This window comes from Lampris incognitus, chromosome 6 (assembly GCF_029633865.1).
Source record: "Lampris incognitus isolate fLamInc1 chromosome 6, fLamInc1.hap2, whole genome shotgun sequence".
NCBI lineage: Eukaryota > Metazoa > Chordata > Actinopteri > Lampriformes > Lampridae > Lampris > Lampris incognitus.
The window spans coordinates 24,338,122-24,350,623 of record NC_079216.1 but is presented as its reverse complement, the minus strand read 5'-3'; positions in this window follow the sequence as shown (position 1 = coordinate 24,350,623).

The window sequence follows — 12,502 nt, the reverse complement described above, 5'->3', positions numbered from 1 at the left end:
CACCAGGTGTTTGCCATCATCCATCAGGCACACCTGTGGCAATCAGGCAGCCCTCTACAAGAAGTCCCCCAGAACACTACTTCGTGCTTCGACGTACTGAACCCTGCGGTAAAGTTCTGACAAGCCCTCCAGCGTTTCTTGCATTCTGTTTATTCCCAAGTGTCTTATCTTCGTGTCTCTGTTTTCTCCCAAGACTCTCCCTCCGCGACTTCCACAGCTCCCCGCGTCTCCCTCGTCCCCAGCGACCTTCACGTTTTCCCCCGGACCTCTCCTGTGATCTCCCCCCTTGTCCCTCTACCTGGACCCCTCCTTTCGGACTCGACTTCCCGGATCTCGGGCCCGGACTTCCTCGGACAACCCCTCTTGGATCACGGACTGGACTTTCTTGCCAGGTGCACGCACATTATTTCAACACCTCCTGATGACTTGTATACCGCACCACACACAGGCTAAGAACACTCACACATAGTTATACACGCAAACCACGGGACACCACACATAGTTTATTCACACATCCCACTAACAGAACGTTTTTCGCACCATCCATTCCCCTCCCACAATAAAACCACTTTTTTGGATTTTGAAGTCATCCTGTGTCTGTCTGTCTTGGGTTTCGCCACACGGGTCGGGTTCTCGTGCACGAGCATAACAGAACGTCGGAGCCATTATGGACCCAGGCAAACCCAAGGAGCAGACGGTCCCTGTGAGCCCCGTCCCCCTAGAGGCAATAGTAACAAGTCACAGCTGCCAACTTGCCTCTCTCCACTCAGAGCTTACTACTGCCTTCACCCATGTCACCGGAGAGATCAGGCATCTTCAGTCCGGCTCCCAGGCCGCGACGAGCGCGTTAGACGCCCTCTCCGCGCAGATCGCTGCTCTTTCAACAGCGGTCCCCAGGATGAGCGACCACCCTTGCTCTGGTCTCGGCCTCCGGTTTCCCCGTTCCTGGTCCCGACATTCCCCCCCCCCGAGTCAACCCCCACTGCACCCCCGGTGCCAGCCTAACCTTCCCTGCCCCCAAGGCCTTCGGTGGGGAGTTCGAGCTGTGCAGGGGTTTCCTTGGTCAGTGTGAGCTCCTGTTCAAACTCCAGCCAGCCAGGTATAGGACAGGAGAGACCAAGGTAGCCCTTGTTATGTCCCTCCTCACCGGCAAAGCCCTCAGCTGGGCCATAGCGGCAGTTGGCCATACCGAGCGGCTTGCCTCGGACTATGGTGCCTTCCGCCGCGAGTTCAATCTGGTGTTCAACCACCCAGCTGATGGGCAGGACGCTGCCAGCCGCCTCCATTCCATCCAGCAGAGAGCCAGGTCGGTGGCAGATTATTCCTTGGCGGTGAGAATACTCGCGGCAGACAGTGGGTGGGATGACACTGCGCTCAAGAGCGCGTACAGGAGGGGGCTGAGCGAGCCCATCAAAGATCTCATCGTTCGGGACCGCCCTGCCTCCTTCAACGAGCTCGTCACCCTCGCCCTCCTGATGGACAACGGCTGCGGGAGCGGTGCTAGGAACGCGCCCCGCGCACTGGCCCCTCCCATAGACCAACCCCCGTCCATTCTACCGGTGCCTTCCCTGGGTCAGCGTCCCGTGGGCTCTCTCCACCCTCACACTCCCCCTCGCAACCCTGGGTGGCTTCTGGATCCAGGCCGGAGGAGGAGCCCATGCAGTTGGGTCGGTCACGGCTCCCGCTGGAGGTTAGGGAGCAGAGGATGCGTGACCGCCTCTACTGCGGGAGGTCGGGCCACTCCATCAAGGCCTGCCCGACCCGCCCAAAAGACCCGGCTCACTAGCGAGGGGTGTCCTAGTGAGCCTGACGACCCTTCCTCAGCCCCAGCCCAAGAAGGAGCACAACCAGCTTTTCCCGGTCACTCTCACCTGGGGTAACGACTCACTGTCTATTGGGGCACTCTTGGATTCGGGGGCGGACGAGTGTTTGATGGACATCTCGCTGGCCCGGCAGGCCGGCATTCCACTCGTCCCCCTAGACACACCCCTCACAGCCCAAGCCCTAGATGGTCGTTCACTTGGTAAGATCACACACAGCACTGCTTCCCTCACTCTTTCGGGTAATCACGTGGAAGCTATGTGTTTTTTGGTTTTGCACGCCCCCACAGCGCCCCTGGTGTTAGGGGCGCTGTGGTCTACTGGGCGGATTTTGGGTTGGAGCGTTGCGTGTCATGCCAACTGCCTTCGCTCCGCCCACTCCCCGTCCAGCGGCCTCAGAACCGTGTCTCCTCCCACGGATCTCACTGGTGTTCCTTCCATTTATCACGATTTAGCCCCTGTATTTAGTAAGGACAGTGCACTTTCCCTCCCCCCTCACCGTCCCTACGATTGTGCCATAGATCTCTTTCCCGGGGCCGCCCTTCCCACCGGTCGGTTGTATAATCTCTCCGTCCCGGAGAAGGAGGCTATGCGCAATTATATCACAGTCCCTGGCCTCAGGAGTCATAAGGCTCTCGTCTTCCCCGGTGGCAGCGGGCTTCTTTTTTGTGGCAAAGGAGGGCAGCCTGAGGCCTTGCATAGATTATCGAATGTTAAATGACATCACGGTGAAAAATAAATATCCACTCCCCCATATGAGTTCCACGTTCGAGCCACTCACTCACGCCACGGTGTTCACCAAGCTAGACCTGCACAGCGCGTACCACCTGGTGCGCATCCGGGAAGGGGATGAATGGAAGACGGACTTCAACACCCACCTAGGGCATTTCGAGTACCTCGTTATGCCCTTCGGCCTCACCAACGCCCCGGCCGTCTTCCAGGCGTTGGTCAACGACGTGCTCCGAGACATGCTGAACACGTTCGCGGTGGTGTACCTGGATGACATCCTCGTGTTCTCCAGGACTGAGGAGGAACACCACCAGTATGTCCGCCTGGTCCTCCAACGGCTGCTGGAGAACAGGCTCTTCGTGAAAGCCGAGAAGTGCGTGTTCCACTCCGCCTCCGTGGAGTTCCTTGGCCACATCGTGGAGAAGGGGCTCGTCTGCACCGACCCCAGGAAGACCCGAGCGGTGGAGTGGGCACGGCCCACAAACAGGACGCAACTCCAGCGCTTCCTGGGGTTTGCAAACTTCTACCGGCGCTTCATCAGGGGGTTCAGCCATGTGGCCGCCCCCCTCACTGCACTCACCTCCACCCTCCGCCCCTTCTCCTGGACCTCGGAGGCAGAGGCTGCCTTCTCGGCCCTGAGGGGGCTGTTCACAACGTCTCCGGTGCTCGCCCACCCGGACCCGTCCAAGCAGTTCATCGTGGAGGTGGACGCATCGGAGCCGTCCTCTCCCAGCGGTCGGAGAAGGACCAGAAGATCCACCCGTGCGCCGGCTTCTCCCGGCGTTTCAGTCCTGCGGAGAAGAACTATGACATCGGCAACAGGGAGTTGCTGGCTGTCCACGCCGCCCTAGAGGAGTGGAGACACTGGCTGGAGGGAGCAGGGCAGCCGTTCATCGTATGGTCCGATCACAAGAACCTGACCTACGTGCGGACGGCTAAGAGGCTCAACCCCAGGCAGGCGCGCTGGGCTCTCTTCTTCAGCCGGTTCGACTTCACCCTCACCTACCGCCCGGGCACCAAGAACGTCAGGGCAGACGCCCTCTCCCGTCTGTTTCCCGAGGGGTCCCCTGACGCCCCAGACACCATCCTTCCCCCGGCCCGGGTGGTGGGTGTCATCACCTGGGCCATCAAATCGGTGGTGAGAAGGGCCCAGGCAATGGACCCCGGAACCGACTATTTGTGCCTCCCTCTGTCCGGCCCCAGGTGCTGGAGTGGGGCCACTCCAGCCGTTTTGCCTGCCACCCCGGTGTCCACCGAACGGCGGCCTTCATCCGCTGGGGTATCTGGTGGCCCACCATGGAGGCAGACACCAGAGAGTTCGTGGCTGCCTGTGTAACAATAGGAACTATTGTTAGGAACCATTGTTTAGATCCTTGTTTACACAGGGGTCGTTTATGTTGTTGCACCTGGAATAACGGACCGAGCATGATGCATAACCTTACGTGCCGAAGTTATTATTAAAGTTTATAGCCCAGTGGGGTTGAAACGAGTTGTAACGTCTCATTAGTAGAAGGAAACAACACACTTTAACATGGTGGCAGCGGCGGACGACTCGGTTTGAAGTTTGGTGCGGAAAAGTTTCTAGGAGTGGGAGAGCGGTTAGTGTTCCTAAGCAACGTTCAGTATATGTTAGCATTAGCTGCTAGTGTGAGACTGCCGTGTGACATGGATGGGCTTAAACCACCGCAAACGTTATGTCTGGACTCAAGCAACCTTTCGAGGACATGGAAGGCCTGGAGGGACGAGTTTGCTCTGTATGTGGATTTAGCCATGGCTGACGCCGATGACAAACAGAGGGTGAAACTGTTCAGCTATCTTGTCGGGGAGAGCGGCAGGGAACTTATGGACACATTACTGGGCGACACACCGAAGGATGCATGGACGTTAGATGACGTTATCAAGAAGTTTGATGATCACTGCGACCCCAGCGTTAACGAGACTGTGGAACGTTATCGTTTTTTTTTACAAGAAACCAGGGCACCAGTGAAAATATAGACCATTATGTCATGGAACTGAGAGTGTTGGCAAGAACATGCAACTTTGGGACAGTGAGAGACTCGCTCATTCGGGATCGGATTGTGTGTGGAGGTAACAACACAATCGTAAGAGAAAGACTGCTCCGAGAGAAAAACTTGACACTGGACACATGTTTGCAGCTGTGCAGAGCCGCTGAGCTCTCAAAGGACAATGTGAAAACCATCTCGGGATCGATGGTGGAAGAGGTACATGCAGTGCAAGGAACACAGTATCGGAAACAGACGAGCAACACTGTGGAGTGCAGATATTGTGGAAAAACGCATGAGAAAAGTAAACAAAAGTGCCCAGCGTTTGGGAAGAAGTGCACAAAGTGTGGAAGAGAGAACCACTTTGCAGCAAAATGCAGAGTAAAACCGGAACTAAGGAAAAAGAAATATGTGAGTAAAATAACAACTGAATCTGAGAGTGATGAATATGAAGATATTATCACCTGTGTCACTGAAACTGAGACAAAAACTGTGGATGCAGTAGAGACTGACACAGGGAAAGATGTGAATACAGAGACTGTAGAGGATGTAAAAGAAACTGAGAAAATGAAGAAAACTCAGCTGGCATGCTTCTAGGCAAGGACATGATCAAATTCCAAATAGACTGTGGTGCCAGTTGCAATATCATCCCAGTTAACCTGCTGAATCCAGATGCCAAATTAGAACACACGAAGAGTGTACTAGTAATGTACAATAAAACCAAATTAAAACCACTTGGAAAATGTAAAGTGAAAATAAGAAACCCGAGAAACAACAAGCTATATCGCTTAGAGTTCCAGGTGGTGAATGCAGCTGGTACAGTGCCTCTGCTGGGTATGAGAGCCAGTGAGGCCATGAAATTGATAAAAGGGCAATATGAAAACGTCATGACAATAGACAGTATTGTCACAACAGAAACAACAACAGGACAGTGGATAATGGGACAAATTAAAGATGAGTATGCTGATGTGTTCATTGGCGATGGCTGCCTCGAGGGAAAATACAAAATAGAGGTGGACAGCACAGTGAAACCAGTACAGCTGCCAAAGAGGCGGGTCCCAGTCGCCATGATGAAACCACTGAAGGACGAGCTACAGGACCTACAGCAAAGAGGGATCATAACACCTGTGGAATGCAGTACAGATTGGATCAGTGCAATGGTGGTGGTACAGAAACCAAGTGGGAAACCAAGAGTGTGTATCGATCCCAAGCCTTTGAACTCTCTAAAGCTCTAAAGCGCAGTCACTTCCCACTGCCAACCATTGAGGACATTTTACCGTACTTGTCAAAAGCAAAAGTATTCACAGTGTGTGATGTCAAGAGTGGATTCTGGCATGTGCAGCTGGAGGAGGAGTCCAGCTATTTAACAACATTTGCCACTCCATTCGGACGTTACAGGTGGCTGAGGATGCCAATGGGGATAAGTCCGGCCCCAGAAATCTTTCAGAGAAAGCTCACACAAGCGCTGGACGGTGTACCGGGCTTGTACATCATAGCTGACGATGTACTGATCACAGGCCAAGGGGAAACACAGGAGGAAGCTGAGCGTGACCATGATGGAAAACTGAGACTGTTTCTCGAAAGATGCAGACAAAAGAACATCAAGCTGAACAAAGACAAATTCAAGCTGAGACAAAAGGAGACCACATACATTGGACACTGCCTGACGGCTGATGGACTCAGGGCGGATCCAGAGAAAGTGCTTGCCGTTGAGAAGATGCCGGCACCGACTGATGTGAAAGGAGTGCAAAGGCTGCTAGGTATGGTAAATTATCTAGCCAAGTTTTGTCCCCACCTCTCAGACCAGTGCATAGTGTTGAGAGATTTGACACACAAAAACAGGGAGTGAAACTGGACAGCACAGCACGAGGAGGCTTTCCTCAAATTGAAAGAGACTATAGCAAAGGTCCCAGTACTGAAATATTACAACCCAGATGAGGAACTCACAGTGCAGTGTGACGCTTCAGACACAGGCTTAGGCGCAGCGCTCATGCAGATGGGTAAGCCAATAGCATTTGCAAGCAGAGCACTCACTCAAACAGAGCGTGGGTATGCACAAATAGAAAAGGAGTTCTTAGCAATGGTTTTTAGCATGGAAAGATTTCACCAGTACACATACTGCCGAAAAGTGACGGTGCAAAGTGATCACAAGCCCTTGGAAACAATAGTGAGAAAACCTCTACTAAGTGCACCCAAAAGGCTGCAGGGAATGATGCTGCGCATACAAAAGTATGATCTAGATGTAGTATATGTGCCAGGTAGAGACATGCTGCTAGCAGACACTCTGAGCAGAGCTTATCTTCCTGAGAGTGCACCGGATGCAGAACTAGAGGCTGTCAACATGGCACAACACTTACCTATCACAGCAGACAGGCTACATGATATACGATCTGCCACATAAGAGGATGAAACACTGCAGCTTCTCATCAAAATTATGCAGCAAGGATGGCCTGACGATAAGTCAAAAACACCAAGGGAAATCAAGCCCTACTTCTCATTCCAAGAGGAGTTAAGCCACCAAGATGGAATAGTGTTCAGGAGTGAGCGCGCCGTCATCCCTGATGCATTGAGGAAAGACATCACTTGCTGCCTACACGCATCACATCTGGGTGTGGAAGGATGCCTACGGAGGGCTAGGGAGTGTGTCTATTGGCAGGGCATGAACGACCAAATAAAATCATATATAGCAAAGTGTGACATCTGCAGATCAATGGACATTAAGCAACAAAAAGAAACACTAATGTCACATGATGTGCCAAGCAGGCTGTGGGCAAAGGTGGGCACGGATCTGTTCATGTTTGAAAACAAAGACTACCTCATAATTGTTGATTTTTTCTCAAATTTTTGGGAAATAGATTACCTGGCAGATACCAAGTCAACCACAGTGATACAGAAGCTGAAAGCTCATTTTGCCCGCCAAGGTATCCCAGATATTGTAATCTCGGACAATGGCCCACAGTATTCGTCACAAGAATTCCAGAAGTTCAGTCGACTGTGGGGATTTCAACATAAAACCTCATCACCAGGTTACCCGCAAAGCAACGGCAAAGCTGAGTCAGCCGTTAAGACAGCAAAAAGACTCTTGCACAAAGCCAAGGCTGCTGGACAGGATCCTTATCTCGCCCTTCTGGACCACCGCAACACACCATCACAGGGTACTGATACCACACCAGCACAGCGGCTGCTCAGTCGCTGTACCAAAACACTACTGCCAACCAAGGCAAGCCTGTTACAGCCGAAAGTTGTGCAGGTGAAACAGGATTTACAAAATAACCAACAACGGCAGAGGGCATACTACGGCAGGTCGGCTAAAGACTTGGACACGCTTGCCCCAGGTGAATGTGTGAGAGTTCAGCCTCTCGCACCCCACACTGGCTGGAGAGTGGGCAAGGTGCTGAGGCCGGTCGATAGGAGATCCTATGAGGTCCAGCTGCACACGGGTGGTGTCATCAGGAGAAATTGCAGACACCTCAGGTATGTACCAGGGGCAATCTTCACTGACACTATGGACATGGAGATCAGCAGCCCCAGTCAGCCAGAGAGTGTTGAACCCGGACATTCAGAGAGTGTTCCTTCTCGCAGTGTCTTAGCAGGAAACAAAACCAAGGACACTGGTGACAGGGCCAACCCTGTTACCACCAGATCAGGCCGCTCTGTTGTGCAGCCGCAGCGATACAAAGACTTTGTGACCTCACACAGATGAATGGATCTGTAGCACTAATGGACTTTGGGGGGGGCATGAATGAAAAAAAAAGGAAAAAAAAGTGAATCACAAATGTTGTGTACATGTGTTCTTGTTCACCTGGTTATCTGCAAGTTGAGGTATTCATTTAAACATTGGTTATGTTAAACTGTGAAGAAAAGCCATAGCACTTTGATACACAGTCGTTGATAATGTTCATTTTCATTAGGAGCTATAAGTAACTGATAAATATATGTCATTGTTAATATGAAAAATATTTTGAATGTTGATATTCGTACACTGTTAGTAGCAAAGAGTTTTGTTTGTATTTTATTGTTTACAGCAATAGACAATTAAATTTTTTTATTAAAGGTTCTAAAAAAAGAAGAAGAAACTGAAAAGAGAAAGGATGTAACAATAGGAACTATTGTTAGGAACAACTGTTTAGTTCCTTGTTTACACAGGGGTCGTTTATGTTGTTGCACCTGGAATAACGGACCGAGCATGATGCATAACCTTATGTGCCGAAGTTGTTATTAAAGTTTATAGTCCAGTGGGGTTGAAACGAGTTGTAACGTCTCATTAGTAGAAGGAAACAACACACTTTAACAGCCTGCACCACCTGCGCCCGCAGCAAGGCTCTCCATCGCCCTCCAGCAGGTCTCCTGCGCCCCCTTCCTGTCCCCGGCCGACCTTGGTCCCACATTGCCTTGGACTTTGTAACTGGCCTCCCCGTGTCCCAAGGCAATGACACCATTCTGACCATTGTCGACCGGTTTTCCAAGGCCGCCCACTTTGTTGCCCTCACCAAACTCCCCTCTGCAGCCAAGACGGTGGACCTTCTCATCTCCCACGTCGTCCGACCCCATGGGATTCCCCTGGACATTGTCTCTGACCGTGGTCCCCAGTTCACTTCTAAGGTGTGGCAGGCCTTCTGTAAGGGGATTGGGGCCACGGTCAGCCTCTCCTCCGGGTATCACTCCCAGACCAATGGGCAGGCAGAGCGGGCCAATCAAGCCCTGGAGGCGGCTTTGCGTTGCGTTACCATCAGCAACCCCGCCTCCTGGAGCAAGTACCTGCCCTGGGTGGAGTACTCGCTCAACTCCATGGAGAGTTCGGCTACCGGTTTGTCCCTCTTCGAGTGTTCCCTTGGCTATCAACCCCCTCTGTTCCCCCGTCAGGAGTTGGAGGTGGCGGTCCCGTCCACGAGGGCCCATCTCCGCCGATGTCGGCGCGTTTGGAAGACCGCCCGGGCCGCTATGTTGCGAGCTACAGAGCGGGCCCGGCGGAGAGTGCCGGCCCCAGCTTATCGACCTGGCCAGAGGGTATGGCTCCTGGCCCGGGACCTGCCCCTCCCTACCCTCAACCAGAAGCTGGCTCCCCGCTACGTCGGTCCCTACACCAGCGACCGCATCGTCAACCCATCAGCGGTGCGTCTCCATCTCCCCACCTCACTCAAGATCCATCCCGTCTTCCATGTCTCGCGCCTCAAACCGGTAGCCTCCAGCCCCCTGTCTCCCCCTGTCCAAGGTCCTCCACCCCCCAGGGTCCTCGAAGGTGGTGACATGGTCTGGGATGTCGACCGTACGCCGCCGGGGGCGTGGGTACCAATACCTGGTGGACTGGGTTGGCTTAGCCCGAGGACCGCAGCTGGGTTCCCCGGTCCTACCTGGCCGACCCCGCACTCCTGGAGGAGTTCTATCGGGCCAACGCCATCGGACGGTCGCCCGGTGTCTCCCGTAGGATGGGGGGTCCTGTTGTGGTTACACCGCCCCGAGCTGCCTCCCCGGCACGTTCAAGCCACTCCCCCAGCTCGGACGTGCCGGAAACATCCGAGCGCTCGGCTCGCGCTCTGAGGAGACGAGTGCTGCACTCCACCAGGTGTTTGCCATCATTCATCAGGCACACCTGTGGCAATCAGGCAGCCCTCTACAAGAAGTCTCCCAGAACACCACTCCGCGCTTCGACGTACTGAACCCTGCGACTCTCCTTCCGCGTCTCCCTCGTCCCCAGCGACCTTCACGTTTTTCCCCGGACCTCTCCTGCGATCTCCCCCCTTGTCCCTCTACCTGGACCCCTCCTTTCGGACTCGACTTCTCGGATCCGGACTTCCTCGGACAACCTCTCTTGGATCACGGACTGGACTTTCTTGCCAGGTGCACGCACATTATTTCAACACCTCCTGGTGATTTACATACCGCACCACACATAGGCTAAAAACACTCACACATAGTTATACACGCAAACCACGGGACACCACACACAGTTTATTCACACATCCCACTAACAGAACGTTTTTCGCACCATCCATTCCCCTCCCACAATAAAACCACCTTTTTGGATTTTGAAGTCATCCTGTGTCTGTCTTGGGTTTCGCCACACGGGTCGGGTTCTGGTGCGCGAGCATAACAGATATAAAGCACCTCTCCATTATTACTGATATAAAGCATCTGTCCATTATTACTGATATAAAGCACCTCTCCATTATTACTGATAAAAAAGCACCTGTCCATTATTACTGATGAAGCACCTCTCGAGTATTACTGATATAAAGCACCTCTCCATTATTGCTGATATAAAGCACCTCTCCATTAAAACTGATAAAAAGCACCTCTCCATTATTACTGATGAAGCACCTCTCCAGTATTACTGATATAAAGCACCTCTCCATTATTGCTGATATAAAGCACCTCTCCATTATTACTGATAAAAAGCACCTCTCCATTATTACTGATGAAGCACCTCTCCAGTATTACTGATATAAAGCACCTGTCCATTATTACTGATATAAAGCACCTCTCCATTATTACTGATAAAAAGCACCTCTCCATTATTACTGATGAAGCACCTCTCCAGTATTACTGATATAAAGCACCTCTCCATTATTACTGATATGAAGCACCTCTCCATTATTACTGATATAAAGCGCACCTCCATTATTTTTTAAGCAATATATTTATTGAATTTTGTTTGCAAATTACATCAAAACAAGTAATAGCGCAGTACAGCAAACATTTTCACCCTAGCCCCCCCACAACCCCCCCCCCCATAACAAGTAATACAATTCAAAGTAGGGTTAAAGAAGATAATAAAGATAAAAATTAAATTAATAAAAATAATAAAATAATAACAATAATTTCTTTCACAGACTGATTAGAGGGTGTGGTTTTTTTCCCAGTTGCTTTTACGCATATAAACAGTCAGAGTTGTTCTACTCCCCCAGAGCTTGTTCTTGATGAAGCAATTTACCAACATTAGTATTACGTCTTAAGAAGTACAGAAACAATCCCCAGATTTTATCAAAAACACTTTGTTTACGTCTAACAATATACATTATCTTTTCCATTGACATGTTTGAAGCCATTTCTTTAACCCACATACCAATTCTTGGTCCATCAACACTTTTCCAATTAAGAGCAATTACACGTTTTGCTTGTAATATACACATATCTATAAATCTGAACTCATTGCTATGTAAATGTGGGGTGGTAGGATATAAACCAAGAATAAAAAGCTTTGGACTCAATGGTAATTTCTTTGACAAAATTTGATCAATCATATCAACAACATCTTGCCAGAAGGTTTTCACTTCCACACATTCCCATATACAGTGAAACAGCGTCCCCCTTGCCTCACTACACTTACAGGTATCAGGAATATTGTCATTAAACTTGTGCAATTTAACAGGAGTTATATATGTACGCATCAGCCATTTATACTGTAGAAGCTTTAGGTTGCTGCTAACTGTCTGTCTCTGGGCCTCTTTACATGCCTCACTCCATTCTTCTAAACATATTTCCTCCTCTATATTTCCCTCCCATAATCTCAGTTTTCTCTCTGATGATTCATCAGATCCAGATACAAATAAGTCATACATAGTTGAAATTAAACCTTTATCATAACAGTGTTTTGTGACTGCAACTTCTAATATAGAAATGGTAGGAATGTCTAATGAATGGCTTTGACAGGATATAAAACTCCTTAGCTGAAGATATTTGAAAAAATTATTCCTTGGAATGTCATATTTGGTAGATATTTCCTCAAAGGACATGAATACTTCATCCTCCTCCCTGTACATGTCTTGCACTTTCCTTAACCCCTTTTCAGCCCATAATTTAAATCCCCTGTCATGTTGCCCTGGTTTGAAATTGGCATTACCCCAAATCGGACTGAAGCTTGACCGGGAAATATTTATATTCAAATACTTACAAGCATCGAACCAAACATCAATCATATTCAATATTATAGGGTTGTCTGTATTTTTCTTC